At 46.1% G+C, this 23907-nt stretch overlaps 1 long non-coding RNA gene across 3 annotated transcripts in view; it reads right to left on the reverse strand.

The window, feature by feature from the left end:
- Positions 1–3179: 3179 nt before the first annotated feature.
- The window catches only part of LOC103557271 (uncharacterized), a 41739-nt gene continuing 21011 nt past the window's right edge, over positions 3180–23907 (reverse strand). For all 3 annotated transcript variants that reach the window (XR_011529136.1, XR_011529137.1, XR_546432.2), the window contains 2 exons: positions 15900–16143; positions 3180–13561 (listed from right to left, as the gene is read on the reverse strand). This is a non-coding gene — a long non-coding RNA (uncharacterized lncRNA). The remainder of the gene's footprint in view (positions 13562–15899; positions 16144–23907) is intronic.

A 23907-nucleotide genomic window follows, 5' to 3' on the forward strand; every position in this document is an offset into this window, starting at 1 on the left:
CAGGTAAATAGCAATAGAAGTAGCCTTAAAAGAGGAGACCGAACCATCAGGTATTATATACATTCAGAGGCATGAAGGATCACTCCCCTCTGGGAGAAGGGAGAGGGTAGGACCAGGAAAGACGGCATAGGGGATGTGGCATTGAAGTGGGCCTGAAAGAACGAAGTTGGATTTGCACTCACAGGGAGAGATGAGCCAGAGAGAAAAAAACACCAGCAAAGCCCGGAGATGGAAAAGTACAGGACCAGGAAGAGTGAGTAGTTCGCCCAGGCTGCAGCACTGCATGCTCAGGCAGAGCCCTGAGGAATATGGCTCAACAGGCAGATTGGGATCCATGTGGGGGTGGAATGGAGCAGGAGGAGACTGAAGCAGAGAGACTAACTGAGAGGCATTTGAATGTGTGAGAAGTGAGAGGGTAGTGGCAGTGAAAATGGAGGGAAGGAATGGGTGTGAGGGAAGTTTCCCAAGAGACGAATAAATTCTTCCAAATCTCCTTGACTACTCTCCTCAAAAACTCACACCCATTTTCAGGGCATCATACTACCTTCCCTGCCCCCTTTTTGGAAGAGTATCTTTTTATCTTCTAGGTGCATGACTTTCTGCCCAATTACTTGTCTTCAAGCCATCAGAGCAGGTCAACCGTGCAGCTCAGAAGTCTCACTGTCACACTTGGCCTAGGTTACGCCGGTGCACCGTCTCTGTCCTCAGCACTCTTCATCTGCGGACTCGGAGAACGATAGCTCTAAGTCTCTTGTGCCCTCACATGGAGGTTCAGTTGGAAAGCGAAACCTGGACAAAGACTTTAGCACAGGATGGAGGAGGAAGTGGCAGAGGGGGTGAAACGGAGCTGACTTCATCTGGTGTACCCATCCTGGACTCAACTCCACCACATCCCTCTCTTACTGGGAGGCCAAGCGAGGACTAAGAGGACAGAGTTTGAGCAGAGGAGGGAGATCAGGAGGAACCAAGAGGGGCTCATTTTGGCCCAGGGGACCAACCCAGCAGTATTACTACCACCAGTTCTGAGAGTCACTGGAAGAGAAAATCAGAACTGGGAATAAAAAGGCACGGCTTTGCCACTACTGGGCAATGTGACCTTGGGCCCTTTCTCTCTCTCAGCTTCACTTTTGATGTCTATAAAATAGGGATTATAACATCCATCTTATCTGACTTTTGTTGAGTTGTTTGTAAAGCCAGAATAAGGTAAGTGAGTGTGGACCCACTTTGAATATGTAAAACACTATTTCGTAGGCTTATTCTCATTCGGCTCAGACCACTCATTAGGATAGGTAGACATGGAGAGAAGAAAGAGAAGTATAGTTGCCTAGAGAAAAGAAGCTGAGGGGATCCCTGTTTTCCACAATAGAACTAAGGTGACTGGCCATGTGAAGCATCTAGTTCAGTCTCCTCATTTGACAGATGAGAAAACGGAGGCGCAAAGAGAGGAAATGAACGGTCCATGATCACAAGGTGAGTCAGAAGACAAACCCAGGTCCTGAGGATCGCAGGCCAGTCCTCTTTCAACCCCACATCCCTGGCTGTTCAAACTGAAGCCAGAATGGAGACCACCGGCCCAGAAGCTGGGCTTGCATAACTCTTGAGTTATTGGTGAATAGTTATAATAATAATAATAATAATAATTGGAACTAAGGAAGAATTTAGTGAGGGTTAGATCAGGCCCCATTCTTTCAAACCTTGTGTTTAGAATCCTGGATAACCATTTCCTAAGATCCAGAGCATTCATGTCTTGAAAAGAAAGACCCCAGTTCCAAATTTGGAAGTGCCTATTGACCTTCTTGCCTCTTCCTCAGACATGAGTGAGCTCCAGGCTAGGAGAAGAAAGGATGGTTCTTCCTACTAGCTGGTAGCTGACAAATAGCAAGGGCTTTGAGGTGCCAATCCTCCAATAAACATTTTACACGTACCTCACCTTATTTCAGTTTCATAACTACCCAAGGTGGTAAATAATCCCAGTATCCTCACTTTCAAGTAAAAAAAAGGAACCCTGAGGCTCAGCTAACTTAAGTATCTTGAGTCATAAGCCAGTGCCGGGTGTGTGCCTAAGACCTCTTGAAACCACAGGGAGATTTTTCATTAGGGAGCTGCAGCTTCAGCTTCAAATGTTTTTTCCATGGGCCTCTGCAAAGTATCAGAACCATCCAGTGACGTGCTGCTTACACCCGCGAAAGACCATGAGATACAGACTCTCTGCTTCATCCACTGGCTCGAATGTTTCTGTCTTTCCATTCAATCATTATTACACAAGTATTTTCTGAGGATGGCACTGTGCTGGGACTGAGGAGCTCAAACACACCCCTGCCTTCAAGATTTTGAAGGCTGGAGAAGGTAGGGCATAGGGGGAGACATATCTTCAGAAAGTGTCAATCAAAGGAGGACAGTCATGTTACCACAGAGGCACAGATGGGTGTCTGAAGGTATAGAGGTAGGCGGATAGAGAAGGGAACACGTCCACACAACTAGAGGGCCTGTGTGTTCAGGGAAGGAAGACAGGGGTGGAAGGTCTGGACTGAGAGTAGGATGTAAGACGAGGAAGAGCGAGAGTTCAGGCCAGAAAGTCTGGGGCTGGTGTTCTAAGGACTTCTTCCCAGAGTCTGTCAGTGCTAGATTAGGCCAGATGTAAGTGGCGCTCTTGTGTGGCTTCTTAGAGCCTCAGTTTCCCCTTCTGGAAAATGGAAGCCATGAATGTCGCCTGTAAAGGACCTGTGTGAGGGTGGGGCAGGGGGAGCAACAGCAGAGTGCATTGAGCTTCTCCAGGGTGGGATGTGAAGGGAATGCAAATCACAGATATTTATAATTGCAGCAAACTGAGACTGAAAAGACATTGCTGCAGGCCCGCCAAGCACTCCCTCTGGAAATCCTGAAAACCTGCTGCCGCAGGGCTGTGCCCAGATCCCAGCTGGAAGCCGACTTATCTCCTCTCAGCTCCTGCCAGGCTGTTCCTCACACAACAAACACTAAGCTCCCTGCATAATGCCACCTACAGAGGAGGAAGCTCGCACCCTTCTGCCCTCCCGTTTCAAAGAACCAAGCTGAATCCTAAACTCCCAGGTCATCACCAACTTCTGTTTCGTCATCAGTGCCTCACCAGATAGCGCTGTCAAGGCTAGACCCTCGGAGCTGGGAAAGGCATGGCCTTGGGAAACAAGCCAATGTCCCACTCGTCTCCTAACACAGCCCCTCATTTATGGTGCCTCCACTGGTGCCAGACTTGTGCTAGGCATTCAAGGAACTAATGGGAAAAGCGGGCAGTTGGTGGTGGGGTGGGGGGGGGGGCATACCTGGCCCCCGAAGGAGAGACAGGGAGCAGGGTCCTAACATCAGCAGAATTTCCTCTTCTACCAAAGGAAGGGAAAGACCACATTGATTTCAACCTTTTTTCTCTTTTTTCAAATTCAAATAGAACCCCTTTTGCAAAACTGATCTTTTATGGGACTCCAAATATATAACTCGAGAGCACCTATTAGTGACCACCTCAAATAGTTAGGCGTTCTAGAACAGTGCTTCTCAAACTTTAACGTGCATGCGAATCCACAGCGGATCTGGCTAAAATGCAGATTTTGATATAGAGGTCTGGGCTGGGACCTGAAATTCTGCATTTCTAACAAGCTCACAGTTGATGTCAATGCTGGTGATCCATGGATCAAACTTTGGCTACTTAAAAAGTCTAGAGCTCTAGGATTTTAGGTTGAAATCCACTGATCTTTAGGCTAGAGAGACCATGAGACTCCCCACTCCCCATCCCTCAAGATATTAAACCAAGTCTCCTGGGTTAGATTCTCCTTCTCTGGTTTGAAGTCAGCTTCTGCAATCAACTCCAAACCAAGATCCTAGCATTGTCTCCTTCTTAACTCCCTCTGGCTCTAGGTGTTTGTCATCTCCACTAGGCAGTCTGAGAAAATTCCTAAGAGGCTTGGCCATGAGGAAGAGCTCTAAGGTGTAGCCTTCACTTTAACAGAAAAGTTCAAAAGGTTGAGGTCAATCTTCTCCACCCCCACCCGCCACCTCCCCACACACAGAGGAGAGACAGAATGACAGAGATAGAGAGATCAAGCCAGTGTTCCCAGTGGCTCTTGAAAAGGACAGACTTGTGACAGCCACTTTCTCCCTGCCCTCTCCTAACTGCAGCTGATAAATGATGGAAGCCATTTCCCTCACACCCTCCCTTGTCCCTTAGGCCCACCCACTTCAGCACTGAGATGCTCCCACTGAGGTCAAAGATATTTTTAGCTATGCTCATGTGGGCTCATGCTTGGCCAACCCTCCCTGGACATTAATCTTGGATTCCACAAATGCCAGGTCTTCTAATCCAGGAGGCACAGAGGCGACAGGGAAATCTGAGTGCACTGGAAAATGCAGCACATGGCCTTTTGAGGATTTTGTCCACATGCCACATATGATAAAAACAACAACAGTAATACCTAATGCTCAGAAAATGCTTCAGCATTTACAGAGTACTTCCACCAGCATTGCCTCATTTGATGTGCCCAAGAGGCTTATGGGAAAGATAAGGCAAAAATGATTTTTATTTCTATTTAATGGAAGGGCCAAGTGCTTGGGAAGATGACAGAGCTAATAGGTGACAAACTTGGGTCTTCAGCCTCCAGGTCCAAACTCAGTGCCCTTTACCATACCCCAGGCAACCCCAACCTTTTGCTTCTTCCTCTAGCTTGGTTTTGTTTTCTGGTTAAACATTGCAAGGAGCAATATCTGTAGACCTTTATATTAAAAGCCTGGGGTCACAAATACTTTTAAGAAGTGGAAGACTAGAGGCAAGGAAGAATGAGGCAGCTTATATCAGTCATGGCCCTGGGAGGAAGCAGAGGACACACTCAAAAGAGGGTGACCAAAGAGAGATTAGTTAAAAGATAATTTGCAAAGGTGTGGGTGGGGTTAAGGAAAACCAAGAGATGGTGATGCACCCTGAGGCTAACAACAACTGAGAGCTGTTACCAGTCCTTGGTGTGAAAGGGCAAAGGGAGAAGCACTTACCAGAATTTGACAACAGTGCTGGTAAGCTAGGAGAGGGCTGCCCAACAGGAGCTGTGACCTTTGACAGAGGTACACAGCCACTGCCAATCTACAGCCAGCAGAGAGTGGCCTAGGGGAAGAAATATCCACCCTTCCTTCTCACACTCTCAGATTACCTAATCAGTGTTGGGCTGACTCCAACCAGAAGCCAGAGGACATGGGGACGTACCGATTTCCACAAAGGTCAGCCTCCTGGAGAGGCAGGAAAAGAAGGAGGGAGAATGGATTTGGAGGGTCACACAGCTTCTGGCAGCTACCATAGCCAAGAAATTAGGGGAAGGGGAGATGGTACAGAGTCTGAGGGGTCAGAATTTGAAGGGGAGGTCATAGCCTGGGTCCTCCTAGAGTAGAGTCACCATAGAGCCCAGCTGCAGCTCTCTGGGAGCCAATCTGGCCCTGGGTCTCAGGGGAGCATAAGAAAACCAAACCAAGAGCTCCCAAGAGACCCTACTAACCCCACAGGCAGCGTTGGCCATTCTGGGGTCTGGGTTTAATTCCCAGTTCCTCCATTTTGCCTTGTGTGACCCTAGACAATTCATTTAATCTCTCTGAGCCTCTGTGCCCTTGTCTGTGAAATGAGTATAATAATAATCATGTCTGTGCTGCCTGTCTCAGGACAGGCCAGCACTTCACACACCAGGAATCCCATAAAAATGCCACATAAGGAAGCCATGTAAGAATGCCGTAGATTCCAAACAGCCTAGACCATATAAACCTCATTTGCTCTCTGTAAAATACAGCTCCTACTACTTAGATTTGAGGAAGGCCAAACGCAAAGAAGCCCTAGAATTATCTCAACTTTCTCTCATATAAAAAGAAGAAACGAGAAAGAGGTCCCACAGTTAGTGGCAGAGCTGGGACCACACTGGTGTATTCTCACAGTCCCTTGGTGCCCCTCCTACCTGCCCTTGAACGTGACAGTCAAATGAGATAAAGGATGAGGAAGTGTTTTGTCAACTGTACCGGTGGTTGTTATATCTGTAGTTAATATCAATCTTTCCCCTACAAACCTATCCCAGGGCTCAAAAATCCCACGGTTAGCTACATCTTCACAGGCTTGGTAAAATGTGAATATTTTACCAGAGCAAAGCACATGAATACCCCAGAGCACACCAGCAGATGTGTTTATCAGAGTAGCTAAGAATAAATGTCACTTAGCAGAGGACAGGATCCTGAGGGCACAGGACACAGGACAGGTAAGTTGTGATGGGTAGCCTGGGCAGGAAAGACCGGAGCTTGGTATGTGCTCAACGAAGGAAGCAGAGCTCAGTGGGGACACAGGGGATGGGGGCTTAGTCCTGACCCCATCTGGCTGGAGGAAGAATTGGATAGAGGAGGAAAGCCCAGCCCAGAGAGGCTGGCGGGCTTTGCCAAGGCCTCCCCAAGAGCTGGCAGAACCGGGCTCTGCTCTCACGGCCCTTCTTTAGCAGCCAGACTTTACGGGATAGCCTTCAGCAGACATTTCCATACGTCAACAGAGAGTTTGTTTGTGACAAGAGGATCACATCCCACATTGCAGCTTTTAATCTGAAAGCAAACATATAAACTCTTAGCGAAGATCCCCAGCTTTCAGCCTGTCTGGACGAGTTCACACACCAATGAGCTAATTCTGTTCTGCGTCTCTCATATTTCCCAGCACTCCAATCCAACTGCTCCTCTGCCCCACCGGATGCAATCATTCTTCCACACGTTCATTCAACAAACATTCATTGAGCATCTACTACAAGTTGGGTACAGTGCTTATCACTAGGAACACAATGGTGAATCCCTGCCCACACAGAGCTGACTAACCAGAGGAGGTTAATGGAAGCCACCAAACTGCAGGGAAACAAAGATATGAGCGAAGACTGGGTCAATCCAGAGCCTAGTGCTGAGCAAAGCCATTTGCTGCTCTTGGAAGGGCCACCTTCAGCACAAATGTCCTAAACAGGATTGTACGTAGTACATCCAGAGAGCCTAACTCTCCCTCTATAAAGACAAGGGCAGTCTAATGCTGTGTCCCAGAATATGAGAGGTAGTCGGACACTCTGGGGACAATTCCCAACCCCACTGCTTAGTGTACCACCTTGGGTGAATTCTTTCTCCTCTCAGAGGCTCCCATTCCTCCTCTGGGTTACAGCAATAATTATAATGCCTCCCTCATGGAACTGCTATAGGAATTAGATACAGTAATACATGTCAAGCTCTGAGAATAGTTCCCGGTATGGCAAGTACTCAATAAATAGTCACTGCTACAGGTAAACTGAGGCTAAGGGGGGACATGACTCACCTAATGCCTCTCACCTAGTTAGGAGCAGATCTAGGTTTGGAAGCTAGATGTCCCAACACCAGGTGAGTGTTCTTTCCACTCTGCATAACTTATTCCCTTCCCACCAGGGAATCCACAATGTGAATTTAGCCATGTCCCATTCTGAATGTTTAAACAAACTAGGAAATTTGAGACTGTATTATCATATAGAGCCTTTCTTGTTTGGGCCACTGGAAAGATTATATTTCTTCCACTCAAGTAACCCCATTGCCAACAGCCAATCATCTGCCTCACCCTCCTTGCTAAGGAACCTGAAGCCTCTGACTCCATGGCCAGCACTCAGGGCCAAGTATTTCCTCCCAGCCTTATCTCGCTGAATCACTATACCCCTACAGCCCAAATCTTTAACAGTTACTTCCCCATCTCACTTCTTTGCTTAGATTGAGTGCTGTTTTCACAATCCCATTGGCTAGAGGTTTGCAAACAGGTGCAGAATCTGTGAGTCCCTGACATGACGATCAGAGGTCCTGCAATGGGTCAGCAGATCCACCCAACTCACAATCAGGGCGGCGACGAGCCATTGCCAGAACTCAGTGAAATTAACAGACGCAGGGATCTGTGTCACACCAGAGCATATTTAACAGCCCACTGACAACTTGCATTCTAAGCCCTAACCACTTAACAATTCCACGGAATCACAAGTGTTACAGCTTCATGCAACTTTAGAAATGATTGGCTCTGCTCTCCCTTTTTGTAGGAGTGCTAGAGTTTTAGAGTGGAAATTAGAATGAAGAGGAAGAGAGTGTAGGGGTTCAAAGTTTGGACCCTGTAGCCAAACTGCCCAGGTTCAATCCTGATTCTACCAATTATCATGAGGCCTTGGCCAAGTTACTTCATGTCTCTGTGCTTCTGTTTCCCCACCAGCAAAATGGGGTAAAGGTACTTACCTTACAGGATCACTATGAAAATTGAATAAGGTAATAACTTACAAAGTGCCTGGAACAGTTTCTGGCACATAACAAGCATCACGTGTTTGTAGAAGAGGTAAACTAAGATGACGGGAGACTAGGTAAGTCTCAGTGAGTCACGTGCCCACTCGGGGCACACACAGATTGCATTCAACAGTGTCTAGGGGCCCCTGATTTTCACTATCATGGTGACAGCATTCCTTGCTGGGACAGTTACGCTGGAAATCCCACCTGTGCTGCTCTCCGAGATGTCAAAGCAGCTCTTTGGAAGTGCCAAGGAAGAGGATGGTCACCTGAGGCTGAACTCATGTCTCCAAGGCAAAACCCTCTGCAACCTTCACTTTGGCCTTGGCCTTAGCCAAAGCCATTGCAGGAGGCTCCTCGGGAGGTTGGAAACGGAGAGTGTGCCCACGGCCACCTCCACAGAGCCTCTGTCAGACATCAGCACACCGAGCAGTCGCCGGGCACTCTTCCACCGCTGGTCTTCCCTCTCTGTCTCTGTCTGATCCACCTCCTGTTTGATCTCTTGAAGGTGGCTGAGGACTCAGAATCCTCTCGTGGCCCCACCCAGGTATTCTTCTTCAGACCTTGAGTCCACAAATATAACTCTATGATTTATTTGATTCTGCTGCTTTGGGTTTTTGGGAGTGAGGAGAAAAGGGTGACAATGGAGAAAAGATACAAATTGGATGTGTACAAAGAGTTCTAATTCAGCAGGTGCACTGCTCACTGAAGATGAGGAAAGAGTGCCAGCCTCACTGGTGCCTGACACAAGCCTTGAGTGACAGGAAAGCTCCCCGGAGGCCTGTGGACCCTCCCTAGAGTGCAGGCTGTCTTTACACACCTCCTCGTTTGCTCTCCCTTTGACGTCGAGAGCAGGGAGTGGATGCACAGGTGTTCAGACTCAGGGCACTCCTCTCCTTCCCCCTCAACAGCCCTGGCTCAAGCTCTCGTCACTCTCACCTTATACTCCCATCTCTCAGCCACCCCTCCGCTTCCAGTCCTCCCTGCAATCCGCCTGCATTTCCTGTAAATCACCACTCCAGGAGCCAGCTTCTTACAATGCCATTGTCCTACTCCACACTCCCGGTCTCCCTATAGCTTCCAGGACACAGTCAAACTCCTCACTGGCCCTCAGATCCCACTGGTCTTAACCCCCAGCTCTCCTACTCACCCAAAATGATGCTGTGCTTTTCCATGCCAAGCTGTCATTCTTCATCCTCCACTGAGAATACCTTACCTCCATTCCTCTTTGGAAACTGTGGGCTCTAATCATTTACCAACTGGGTGACCTGGGGAAAATTACTTAACCTCTCTGAGCCTCATGTTCTTCATCTACAAAATGATGCTATCTAAGAGGACTGCCCTTTTCCCATTCCATATTCTACGTGGTATTATGGTGGTTTTCCCACTTATCCTGTCTCCCTCTTTGGAAGCAGGGACTGTGACTGACCCACCTCAGATCCTTTGTCTCATCTAAAACTAGATCCTGGCATTTAGAAGGTGCTCAGTAAAGGTTTTCTTCATTTCGATGTCCCTCTAGACCCTGCAAGGAGGGCAAGAGAAAGTCAGTGGTGATCCTGAACTGCTCGGGAGTAATGGGTCCCTCTTCAGAAATGAGGCAGAGCATCTCACTGTGGGACTCTGCCTGCGAGGACACACAGCACAGCCTGGGCATCCAGAGGGACTAACTGGTCAGCTCTGTGAACCTTGCGCTCACGTCCCAACACCGTACTTCACAAAGCTGGGACCAGTGCTGTTCTTGGTCACCAGAAAGAACAGGGGAAGCGAGTGCAAGAAAGTGCTGCATTTAGCACTGACAGTCTGCTTGGGAAATGGGAGAAGAGGAGAGAAGAGATCCTATTCTCTGAGACTGGGGGAAGGAAAATGAGAGTGGGAGGGAAAAGAGCTGTGGCTTATGCTCTGCCAGGCTCAAATGTACATGGAATTGATTAGGGATCTCCTCCTCCTAGTTACCTGGAGCTCCACAGCTTGATGAGGGTGACCTCAGAGGGGTCCCAGCTCTCTGATTCACCTGAACCACAAGCCTTGGTTGGCAGGCGCACAGCTGCCTCTGCCCTAAGCTGACCTCATTTGAAATTCTCCAGGCTGCTGTTGTGGCCAGAGCTAAAGCATGGTCACGGGACTCAGTCGCTCTAGGCTGTAGGTCAGCTGAATCACAGTAGCTGTCTCCTCTGAATTCCAATCTGAAGAGAAAGGCTGGCCTGCCCCACACCTCCCAGGAGTCAAGATCTGAAGGGAGCCCAGGGACCATGCAGTCTAGTCTAAGCTGGGCCCGGAAAGAAAGTGTTGTACCACTGGGCAGTGATAGAGCCAGACCTGGAACACAGAGCTCAGGCTCTCAGCCCCGTGCACTTTCCACTCCCTCAAGGTGCTCCTGCTGGCTGTTCAATGCAAGGACATAACCCGTGAAGAAAGGAGGAGGTTGTGAAACGCTTCCACTAGAAGCCCGGGGGCGGCTGACAGCCAAGTGGTTCTCTCCCAACCCTCCTAACCTAGTCTCAATTCAGCACTTTTCAGCCCACTCTTTGGTGTTACCCATCTTCTCCACGAGGCCAAGGCCTGCCTTCCACCGAGCAGCCCCTGAGAACAGCTAAGTTCACTTCTGCTTGCCCCTTCCCGGACACCTTTACTGGCAAGACCTTTCTATTGAGCAATCACCTTGTGCAAACTGACTCTTCCTTGCCCTCCACAATTACTCGGCAACTCTGCAAAACAGTAACCCAACTGTTTATTTTTATTTCAAGTACAAGATTGAAAAGCTAGCTTTGTAGTTTTTTTCTTTCCCTTGAGGAAGTTACTAGGCACCTGAGGGATTTCTGGTTTTTGACTCCTGACTACCAACTCGACATGCCTCCATCTTCTGCTAGCCCTCTGTCTGTGCCAGATGACACAGGAGGGGCCAGGGAGGAAACAGGATATCCCTCTAGAGGGAAGATACCCCCCACATGGAGACTTGCCATTCACTCAACCTCTGCCCAAACCACTCGTCCCCAGGGCCACCAACCAATTCAGGCTTCCACTGCATCCCACCAGCCCGGGTCATTATCTTCTATGTTTGTTTTCCATTTTATAGTTTACAAAGAATTTTAACCTCATTGCATATGATGTCCAGGACCTCCTTGAAGGATAGACAGGGCAGATTTTCACTGTAGAGAAGAGATAATCATATATATTTATTTACGTATCTGGGACTGATCTGACCAAGTTGACCCAGTTAGAAAGCAGGACAGTCAGCCTTCTGACTCCAAGTCCAGTGCTGCTTATGATCTTTCTTCTCCTATTTACTCTCCTGATTATCTGTCTTGCATACCCAGCTAAAAGAAATTTTCTAGAACACCACTCTTTTCAGACTACTCTTGCATTCACAAAGCTTCAGAGACTCCTAAATAGCTGCAGGATAGAATTCCAATGGTTCAGTGTGACTCCAACATGTCTCCCTAATACTATTTCCAGGACTTCAGCCTGATAGGTCTATTTGAATTTCCTGCAACATCCTATGCACTTGTTAAACCTTTGGACCTTTATTCTATTGCTTTCTTAGACCTCCTCATGCTACAGTTCGGATTTACCCTGCAAGATGCCGCTTCATTAAGGGCTATCTCCTGCTAGAAGTCTCCCCTGGAAAGCCTCAGCCCACAGTGAAATTCCACAGCCTGTGTCAACCACACTACTGTCTGGGCCTAGAGAGCAAACCTGCATCAGGCAGGGATTGAAAGTTGACTCTACCTGCACTTTGCACATCAGGAAAGGGTCATCACGTGCATCTCTTGGTGACTCTCTGCTAAATATCAGGTTCAAGAAGAGTTTGGGGCAGGAATTGCCTTCTCATGACTAAACAGGAAACACTATAGAAAAAATGTTGGATCAAAAGTAAAAAAATTTCATTCCGTCACCAAAGTATTAAATGTGCCCTCCTTTGTCCAAGGAGGAGAAGGAAGAAGGGGTGGAAAGAGTACCCGAGTTCAGAGCAAAAGGGCCTGATTCCCATCTCTGGCTCCTCAGGGCCCCATAATGAACAGACAGCACTAGGAGTGGCGTCCCAGCACTGTGGGTCACTAGCGGTGTCCCTATACCATTTCACATTGGAGCCTCAGGTTTCCTAACTGGAAAATGGGGGGGGGGGGGGGTTACCCCTGCCATGCCCATCTCACTGGATAACAGATATGAATGTGTTTTGTAAGTGTAAACTCTAGACCTATGTGAGGGACTGTTAATTTCCAAAGTCCAGACCACCCTCTCCTCCCTACCCCTGCCCAACGTCTTTCCTCTGCTAACATCCAGGAGACTGTTTGGATCCACAAGAGTGAATACTCCCTTTTGTACCTATACAGTTGACTGATGGCCCTCTGATACTGGAAATGTCCCAGGATCCTTGAGCTATTATTAGAGACGGTTAAATTGGCAGAGGGAGGCTATAAACAGCCAGCATGGCCATCTCTAACATTTTGGTTTCCCATTTCAGTAACCAGTTTCAAAATAAAACCTTTCCTTTAAAGAGAGTGCATATCAGCAGTTCTTCAAACACTGAAAGGAAAGAGAATTGCATTTTGCAAGATTGGGGAATTGGTCTTCCGTGAGCTTGCTCAGCCCCGGGCCATAACCCAGGAACATCAGTTCCAAACTGCTACTTGAGCCTTGAAGTTCAGCCAAGTTGGGTGGGCTTTTGGGAGCCTCCCCTGCTGGCTTATCTGAGGTGCCGTGCCCTGTCCTGGGATAAATGTCCATGACTCCAAATGGGGCAGAACCTCAGGGGAGAGCAAGGGCATTAAAGAGGGAGGAATTTGAGGCAGAGGGTCTCCAGGGTTCTTGCTCCTGAGTCGATGCCTGCCTCTGAGCTACCCTCAGGAATTTACAATTCCCACATTTTTGTCTGAAGTACCCTTGGGTTCCAGGCTTCCATGGCCTGGCAGGCTGCTGTCAATCATCCTTAACCGCCCCCCTCCCCTAACATACATTTGCAACCTCGCTTCATTTACCATCCCTACCCCCTCTAAAGCAGCCAAGATATTTTAAAACCCTTGTTTTGATCTTCTTTGCATATCAGTTACACTATTTCTGAGCGTGTTTATTTTTATTTTTTTTTCCGGTGGTGAGCCCGTTGCTTTGAGCCCTCTGCTCACACGTTTCCACTTCCTCTCACTTTCCTGCACACAGGCTGTGGCCTCCGGGCGTGTGGCTCAGGCTAGGCTGGATGGTTCTCATGGGTCTGTGGCTTTGATGGAGCCAGGGGAGGTAGGTTCTCCTAACACTGGTGCTCCATTGCTCCTGACATCTGCAGAGGCAAGAGTGAAATTTCAGTTATGTTTTCTCTGCCTCATCTCCCAAGGAAGTAATTCTGACAATCAGTCAGGGGTGGAGGGGTGGTGGAGGGGAGGGGAGGGGAGGGGAGGGGAGGGGAGGTTAGGGGAAGGACCCTGGACGGAGCATAAGAGAGATCAGAGTTTTAGTTCCATTTTTGACACTGACCTTGAGAAAATCCTCTACTCTCTTAGAGTTGGACTTAAAATTTCTAGAGCTCCTTCTGGCTCTAACTTTCTAGGATTCTAACCAACATAGGGATGCTGCTCTATCAACATAGTAAGCAGCAAAACAACTTCTTTATTGAGGATCAGTTTAGGGCCGTGTTCTGAGATGCATGGGTTAAAGGGACAGGGATAGTTGAGGTATCCCACTCTCTGGGAATGATGGCTGAGATCTGTGGGATAAAGCAGCCCTTCGTGATAGGTTCTTGTGAAATACGTGTGATATGACTTATGAAAAGTCCATGCTGAACCCTGCTAACAAGTCATGACATATATCTAAACCCACATGCTTCCCAACATTTTTCATATCACGGCATACTTAGAAAATGATATTATTAGTATAGCACATGGTGCAAATGAACAAGGCTGCTCTTGATGGCTGGCAATCAACCGTTAATTCAGTCTGTACTGGGTCCTTTCTGACCCTCCAAGGACTGGGAAGACTATATTCAGGTCCACTGGGGTCCAGATTTGGGAAGACTTTGTTGAAAGGATTAAGACAACTCCTTGTTTAACCAGGAAAACAAGGGCATTCTGTTCTATGAAAAACCACAAAATTCTAGAAAAGGTAGAACAGGTAAAAAGGTGGGTCCTGAAACCAGACCCATATGATTCAGATAGAGAATCCACCATTTGCCAACTCTGTGCCCTCGGGAAACACTAAAGCTCAGTTTCTTCTGTCTTGGAAAGGGAAACAATATTCTCAACCTCCATAGGACTATATAAGGTAATGCACCTCAGCACATTCTAAGGACTCAATAAACTTTAGCTATTGTTATTATGGCTAGTGCTAGACAGGAAACTAAAGGTCATCTCCTCCAATCCTGTCACTGAAAGAAGAGGAAACTTTGACTTGATCAAAGTCACACAGCTAGCTAGCAACTGAGCTGGCACTAGAGCCCAAGTCTTCTAATTTCAGTTCAGTCTTGTGCTTTCACATAATAAAGGGAATGATATATCACTCTGTATTAAAAAGTTTCCAAATTCCTAAGTATTTAGGGTGGGTTCTCCTTCCCTGATGACGTTTGGAAGATAGGACTGTTCACATTTGTTTTAAATTGGTTTACCAGTGACCCTGCCTTTAGGCACGGGCATGAATGAGATGACCTCCTGGAAGTTTGCCTCGTATTACAAGTAGGTAGCCAAGGACCTGCTTCCTCGGCTTCCGAAGGCATGGGAATGGGTACAGCAGCTACACATCTACTGTTCCAGATGCCAAAGGTACTCGGTCATCAATCCAGAAGCCCCATTTTACGTGTGAACATCTTGCATCTCTGGTTCACTCAGAGCTGCACATCATATTCAACAGCAAAAAGAAGACTAGAGCTTGGATCTCAGACTTCCTGCGGGTGCTCATTCTACACAGCTCACAAAGAAAATGGGATTTAAGACTCATTGTCTGCATATACTGACCGTGTCACCCAAGTGACTTGCCCTGCAAACTCAATGACCAATTTAAACGTGTTTTCTTCCTTTCTTTGTTTCCTACCAACCACAAGGAATTAAGGCAATTTATAGGAAATAGAATAATGAATAATGAAGCATGCATAACAATAAACTCTAATATCATAGAAATAAACCATAGGATACCCAGGCCCATGCTGTCTGAGGTGGTAGCCACCAGGCACATTTGTCTATTTAAATTTAAATTAATTAAAATTAAATACAGTAAAAAATTTAGTTCCTCAGGTTTACTAGCCACATTTCAGGTGCTTAGTAGCCACATATGGCTAGTGGCTACTTATTGGACATTGCAGATACAGAGTATTTTCATGATTGCAGACAGTTCTACTGGATAGTGCTGTCTAGACAGGTAACCAGGTCCTACAGTCCCACACATTTACAATAATTCAGCCAAAATTGTGCCTCTGAGCTTTGTGTCAGCACAGCCAAAAAACCACATGAAGTTAGTTGTGCCGCAACCAGTTCCTCAAGAGAAGCAAAGCTTTTCTAGCTCTTAGACCTAAAAGAACTCCTCATATGGGGCTTTACAGAGAAGGTCACCGAGTGACACAACAAATAACGTCCTTGGAAATCACAAGGGACGAGGAAGCACAAATTTCAATGTCAAGTTTTATATTAACTCACTGTAAAAGTTGAGGGTGGGGCCGGCCCGGTGGCTCAGCTGTTAAGTTCGCACGTTCCGCTTTAGCGACCTGGGGGTCACTGGTTCGGATCCCAGGCGCAGACAGGGCACCGCTTGGCACCCATGCTGTGGTAGGCATCCCACGTATAAAGTCGAGGAAGATGGGCACGGATGTTAGCTCAGGGCCAGTCTTCCTCAGCAGAAAGAGGAGGATTGGCAGCAGATGTTAGCTCAGGGCTAATCTTCCTTAAAAAAAAAAAGTTGAGGGTGTAATTCACCTACCTTCAACTAAATGAAAGCACTTTTCCTGTGGGGGTGGGGTGGAAGTGGGATACTTATTTCCGTGGTCCTGGAGAGGAATACCTTAGCAACACTGGTCAGGGGAATGACATCTGTGCTGAGGCCTGAATGGGAAGGGGAAGCCGCCATTGGAGATCTGGAAGAAGAGCATCTAAACAGAAGAAAAAGCAAGTGCAGAGTTCCTCAAGTTGGAAAGTATTGGTAGGTTTGAGGGAGAAAAAGCCCAGTGAACACTGTGGACGGGGTTGAGAATGGAGGGAGATGCTGCTGGACAGCTAGTCAGGGGCCATGTCCTGTAGAGTTTTATAGCTCAAGTTAAGAAGGTTTAACAGAGAGATGACATTATAATTTATGGTTTTAGAAACATCATTCTGGCTACTGTGTGAAAAGCTGACTAGAGGGGGCAAAAGTCCAGACAGGAAAAACATGATGATAGTTGGAGTAAGATGGTCAGCAGGAGAGATGATGAAAAATAGTTTAAGTTGACATATATTTTAGATGTAAGGTCACTAAGACTTGATGCTGGATTAAAAGTGGTGTTTGAGGGAAATAAAGAAAACTAGGACAACTCAGTTATTTACCCCGAACAAATGGCTAGGAGGTTCAGTACCACTTACTGTGACAGCGAAGACTTGGGGGCGGGGGAAGGGTAGATCGATTGCTTGGTTCGGGTCATGGTTTGTGTGAAATGCCTACTAAATAGGCAGTTCGAGTTATCAAGTCTGGCGCTCAAGGGAGAAGTCAGACGGAGATAGAGATTTGGAGTTATCTGCATATAGATGGTCTATTAAAGCCATGGGACTCAATGAGTTCACCTAGGAAGCATACAGACAGAATAGACACAAGAACCACACAGCACTCCAAATTTGACCCAGAGGAGGGAGAGCCAGACAAGGAGACAGGAAGGTGAGGGCAAATGAGGTGAGTATAGAATTGCAGGAGTCTAGAGCAGAAAATGTTCAAAGAGGTAGGAAGGATCAGCCATGTTGACTTCTACTAATAATCCAGTTAGTTGAGTACATTTTGCCTTTGGAAACGTGTAAATCATTGGTGACCTTGATAAGGGCTATTTAAGTGGAGTGATAGGATCAGAAGAAACTTGGAGAAGAGTTGAGGAGAGAATGGGAGAGCCGACAAACGGAGACAGGAAATATAGATCTTCCTTTTTGATGTTTTTTGTGAAGACATCAGAAAAATGGGGTGGTAGCTGGAGGGACATGTAGGATCAAGGGAGACCTGTTGTTTTTTAATGATTTTTATAAAGGCATATTTGTGTCTGGATAAGATGGATGTAACCGAACAAGAGAAAAGGATGTGGCAGGAGAGAAGTACATGAAAGGGGTTAGGATCCAGACAAATGGAAGGATTGACCTTAGAAGTCCTGACAGTCCCTCCACTGTAATAGGAGGAGGCAGTACATGTGGGTAGGATGCAGGTGAGTTAAGAAGTTAGTGGTAGAAAAATGGAATAATTCTTCTCTGATAGTAAGGAAGGAAGGTCATCACCCTGGGGTATAGAGAGGGTAAAGCTTGGTGGAGATTTAAGGACGAAAGTGATGGTGTGAAAGAGCTGATCCAGAGACTGAAAAATCAAATTTTCTAGAGGTGTTATAGGGCGGTCTGGCAGGGTCCATCTGAGGTTTGTGGTCATAAATTTAAAGTGAACGCATGCAATGTTCTTCACAGCATCCTGCTGCTTAGGAGCAAGCAAAGGAGGAGGGAGAGGATGATTACAATTCACCAGGACTGGGGTTTTACCCCAAGTTAGAATAAAAGGAAAAGCAGCAAAGGAATTTAAGGTGTTGGAAAGAGTGATTATGATACATAGCAGAGAGGGTTAAGGCTGGGATAGGGGTTAATGCCAGTCGGTAATGCCGCATCACCGGGCTCCACATATTTCCAAACTATCTGCCTGGACCACCAAAATGCCAAGAGTTTTCCTTTCCCCAAAAAGGGAGCTCATTACTGACATCTCTTGATTCTCACCACATTTAAAATACCCACTTCAGAGTTATGCGTCCAATTAGAGACTCGGTGTTGGGCACCAGACTGGGAGGAAGAGCCACTCCTGAGCACAGAGGGGAACATTTTTCCTAGTAACACAGACTCTGCAGCTGAGTCTCACCACATCGCTTATACCTAGGAGACAGTGTGGCTGGTGGGAAAACACCAGATTTGCAGAAAGAAGTCCTGGGTTTCGGTCAGTGTCTGTCACACTTACAAAGTGAGAAGGTTCCCTCACACCCTGAGCCTCTCTTCCCTCTTGTCATAACTCTGGCCCTGCCTAAATTGCAGCGTGCTACACAGATCTGACGAGATGGTGAACATAAAACCATCTCAAGTGCAAGAAATTACGGAGATGTGAGAAATTACGTTAGTATTATGAGTCTGTACCTGGCACTAAATGCAAATCTAAGGCAATTACCAGTATGGGATTTTGATTTCAAATGTCTGCAAATATGGGTCACCATGGCTTATAAGCAATTTGCCTTAAAATTTGAAAATGATGAAATGCTTAAAATGAAAGGCAAGTGCATTTCAAAATAGAAGCAATGGGCAGCAAGTTTCTCTTTTTTGTGCAACATCCTCTGAACTCATGGCTCTCACAGTGCAGGATATTGCTGCAGTTGGCAGTCCCGTGTGTTTTGAACAGCACAGAACTAATGCCTGAGTCACTCTGCAATCCTGAGTGAATGACTTTACCTTTCAAAACCTCAGTCACCTTCTCTGTAAAGTGGGAAGAACTGTACCACCTCCTACTCAACTTAAGGGACAACAGGAAGATTCGATGCTTTTAAGAGAAAGAAAAGTCACTGGAAAGTACTCTTGGTTACTTTGAGAAGCGGTTGGTACAAATGTGAAGTGTCACTATTGTTGAATGTGAGCAATCCTTCCCACCCCCACCATGTCCCCGAGCTACAGTGTGAGCTGTGTTAGAGGCTATTTTTAAATTCTCATCTCTGGAAGCATATGGTCCTGCCCAGTGCCAAAAAGAGAAAACGGACCTGCTTCTGTTTGCTTGCTTATTTGTTTCGATCTGATAGAGCATTTTCTATGTTCTGGTAAAGATTATCCTTCCTACCCCAAACTTTTAAAGTGAGCCCTAAAGATTTTTGCAACACAGCCTGAAATAGACGGTGGCAATAAAACTTGCTTATGTAACAATAAAGGCCATTGGAGGGCAATGGCGTGTTTATACAGATCTCCTTCCCTCTGTATCAGTTCAGAAGTTTCAGGGTTTGCCTGGTTGTTTATTATTATTGTTATTTCTTTTGTTTTTGTGCCTTATTAACGTCAACTACTATTGCTAGAAGCCCTTTCCTGCTCCAAATATACAGTATGTCTATCATAATCTTCGGTTTTGCTGCCCCCTCTAACTGACCTGACTTCACCCTCTCTGCTTGGCTATTTGGCAAGACTGTTCTGAATCTAGTTAAACTTCCCACTCATTGAATTTGATTTCTGACAGCAAATCCCTGGAAAGATATCCAGCTGATCAGTTGAAAAAGGAAAGAGATGAAGACACCTATATCGCAGGTTCACGGGACCTGAATTTTGTGCAAGGGCAAAAAAATCCTCCAGTTGAAATAAAGAAGAAAGATAAGGATTGCATAAGTCTTTCTTTGTTTTTTACGTATTTATTTATTCTGTAAAGTCCAGAATCCAACTCTCTTGTCTCTGGGTCAAGTGATAAATAGTGAGGAGATTTCGTGGCACTTTGCTTTTCTAATGTGAAAGGTAATTTATAAATAAGGGTGATGAGGAAAACTCAGGAAGACAGGGCCTGCAACTTCAATTAAATGGCTTAATCAAGAAGATATAAGAGGATTTTAAAGTGTTCTCTATGACCCTGAAGGCCAATAAGAGAGCCAATCAGGAAAATTCACAAAAGCTCAAAATAAAAACATCGTGAAACTATAGACACATCCAACCATGGGAAGGTCTTCCTCAAGTGGTAGTGAACTCCTTTCATTAGAGAGATCCAAGTAGAGGATGGGTGAGCACTTGCTGAGGATATTGGAGCAGAGATCCTTAAATTGGCCAGACGTGTGACCAGGGGACTGTTATGTTCCTGTCCCACTCTGAAAATCTATGATTCTATGGATCAGCTTGGAACTTCAAAGTCTTTTTGATAGATAGACAAATAGACACTGTGAGATCAATTTGGGTTTTCAAGAACCTTCCAATGTACATATAAAGATGCTCCTTACTTTTGCCCCTCCTTTTCCAATTTGACTCAAACTCCAAAGATTAGACATCAAGAGAGGAGAGAGGGTTAATCACATGACTTGTCCTCCTGCCACAACAGAACTATCTTTCACTCACACATATTTCTCTCTGTTACCGTGCCCATTGGTCTAGTCCAGAACCACATCAGACCCAGTCTGGATTCCTACAGCAGCCTCTTTCCTCCTCTATCTCACCACAAGTCCATCGTTTATATACAAGTCCTCCCAAATCCTCATTTCAGCATAACTCATCATTGGTCTAAATGCTGCTCTGACTTTCCCTTACCTATAACTCTCTTCAAATTCTTAAATCTGTAACTCCAGGTTGACAGGAAGTCCTAACTCCGAGAAGTTTGGTCTACACAAAGTCTACCAAGAAAACCCTCCACTGTTGACTGAGTTGTGCTGCACCCATAAAGACCTTCTTTATCGTCTCTGTCTACCACATTACCCACTTCAAGCCACACTTCCTCCAGAGGTATCCTCAATTTCTCCAGCCCATTAACGATCTCCCCCTTCTGTGCCCTCTTAAAGGGCTCAAAGTCTTTAGACATCATTTAAGTAGTAAATACAGCCTTGAGGTATTACATATCTGTTTCGTTTGCATGTACCTTGGTTTCCCAACATGGAGCTGTAAGTTCCTGGAGGGTAGGGACCACTCCTTACATTTATTTTGTAAGCCCCTTGGTGCCTAGTACACTGCTCGGCACAGAGTAGAAGCAACAATCCTTCGCAGTCATGGCAGGCTTTAGAGTTTAAACAGCACTTCCATGTGTCATTCATCAGATACTCACAACTAGGACAACTAGGTGAGGTCTGCAAGGCTGAAAATGAATAGTATCTTATGGGTGAGGAAACTAAGGTTCAGAGAGCTTGTAATAGGTACACATGTAACAGGTTCTCGAGTCCAATACTCTCCCAATGATAACTATTAATTGAGCAAACAAATGAACAGATCTTACAGTTCAAAAATTTGTGAGGAGCCAAAGGGAAGTGGTCACATATTTGGCAACTGCCCCATTTTGTTGATATAGGTTGACCTCCAAAATAGGTCAAAGAATCCACTTTGTATGGATGGACTCAGTTTGAGAGACAAATGGTCCATGTCTCTTTGACTTTGGTCATGTTCTGCTAATGGGAAGAGATTCCAGAGAGAACCATGAGTGCACTGGGATGTGTTTGTATGGGAGCCTAGATAGAGACCAGCAACCTGAGACATTGCTCTGGGCAACAGCAGGGCCTGCCCACCTTGAGGCTTCCAGGACTCTGTGACCAAGGCAGACAGAAGGGACCTATCTGGAAGAGGGCTTAGGCACCAAATGGTCCTCAACATCCTTCATGTTTTTAACTACTAAATTCACCCAATCACATTTAAACACATTTTAAGAGCCTTGGAAATGTGTTCCTGCTCCTCCAGAAATTACCTCTGAATTTTCTAGTAAAAAGTCTGCCAGCTTTGTTCAGCCAAGTTCCTTTTCCCCCTCTTTTCTTTGACAATGAAAGCAGCTTTGGTGCCAACGCTCAGATCTAGCAGGTGTTTGATGACACATGTTCTGTGATAAATGTTTATTACATAAGTTCATTCAAGCTAGCTGCCATAGCTTTTGAGGCATCATTGCTATTAATCATAAAGCTGTCCTTGAAAACCAGAAGCTCAAGATATTCAACAAGAAGCTATTTTTTTCTTTCTTCTTTTAGGTTCTCCGTGTTCTCGCCATGTCTGGTGTAATGGAGAGAGGACACATTAGAAGTAGGAGACAGGTCCCTGAATCCCGATTCTGCCCCAAGCTGGCTGTGTGACCCTGGCAAAATCACTTCTCAGCTCTGAGTCTTAGGTTGTTCTTTTGTCCAATGAAGAGTTGGGAGCCGTGCCTGCCAGGGTCTCTGCAAGTTTTGACGTGTCCTGACGAGAGGACAAACTGGTGGGGAAAAAGCAATTTCAGTCAAGTCGAAACAAATGTTTGCCTTTCCTCACCCAGAATGTGCTTTACATAACTGAATATGCTTCCTTTTTCACTGGCTCATTCTCTAGTGAGGAGCAAGGAGAGCAAAGCTACCCACACCAGCATGGAGAGAGTGAACACAGGTACATATGCTGGGGAGGTGGGCTATGCCGATGAGTAAAGGAGGTATCACTAATTACTTCAACTTCATCACATTTGTTTCTGTGATTATATTATATTTAGAATCAAAGGGCCTTCAGGGTATTTAAACTATAAAACCCTACAGAACTATTAAGAAACTTCCAGTCCCATGACTGTTCCTGATAAGGCATTTAGAAACTCTAATTCCACAAATTAGATTATTTTTTGAAAAAGAAAATGTGAGAAAAATATTTCCTATCAAGAAGAAAAAAATATCACCTTGATCTTTGGAACAGCCTTCGGAAAGAAAGCAGTTGTCAATGTCTCTATTTTACAGGTGAGGAAACTGAGGCTCATTAGTGTATTTAAATGGCAAAGGTGAGAGTTAACCCAGATTCCTTGCCTCCTGGTCCAGAACTCTCCCTGCTACTGTGCTCTAAGGCGTTCTTCCACACTGTCCCATAAACAGCTCTTCTTGGCCTTGAGCAGAGAGGTAAATAATTATTTACAAGCCTGGATCAGGGGTTCTATCTTTTTCCTCTAAAATGCTGATGTGGAATCACAGGCTATCAGAGCAGCAAGATTCCCCCTGGAATTAGCCAAGGTTTTTTCGTCAGCTCAGTACGTCTCTGATACTCAGGTTCTCTGGGACAAGTTAGTGGCAAAATCAGCACCAAAATCCTTTAATTCCCATCTCATATTCCTCAAGAGACTTGGTCTTAAAAAGCAAAGTGATCCAGTAGCTCAATCACTAAATAGAAGATCAAGAATTATTTTTTTCAAGCCACTGAATAGTCCAGCTGGCCAGGGCTGGACAGAGTTAACTTTTACCTCAGCCTCTTCAATGATTTCCATTAACCAGCCCCACCAACATCGTATAGAGGGGCCAGAGCAGGAAGAAAAGTGACGGCCTGTGAGTCATTAATTCTTGACCTGTGGCATGTTTTGAAAATGTTATTGTGAAATGCTTACCAATCAATAATTCCATCCGCGGGCAGTAGAGAAGCTGTGAGTTGTGCAAGAGGGGAAGCAGGGCACTAATGCCGGGTCACTCAGAAGCTTCCAAACTTCTACTGAGGGCAAGACCTACAGCAGGACCCAAAGATACAAGGTCCCCATAAAAGTTCTTCAAGGAATCAAAGAGAGGAGCAAGGACGAAGGGGGAGTGGAAGTACACTCCTTTCCTTGCAAGGGCTCAATAACGTGGGGCCAGGAGTTGTCTGCAGACACTCCCAAGCTAGCATGTCTGTCCCTTTCTGTCAAGGGCTAATACAAATGCTCTTCCCAGACTGCTGCCAGGTGTTCATTCTCTATGCCCCAGCCAGTAGCCTGAGCTGCAGGTATTACAGGTGTCCTGAGTGAAAGAGGGGGCCTGGGACAAGGGAAAGGAGCACAGAA

Source organism: Equus przewalskii, chromosome 18 (assembly GCF_037783145.1).
Source record: "Equus przewalskii isolate Varuska chromosome 18, EquPr2, whole genome shotgun sequence".
NCBI lineage: Eukaryota > Metazoa > Chordata > Mammalia > Perissodactyla > Equidae > Equus > Equus przewalskii.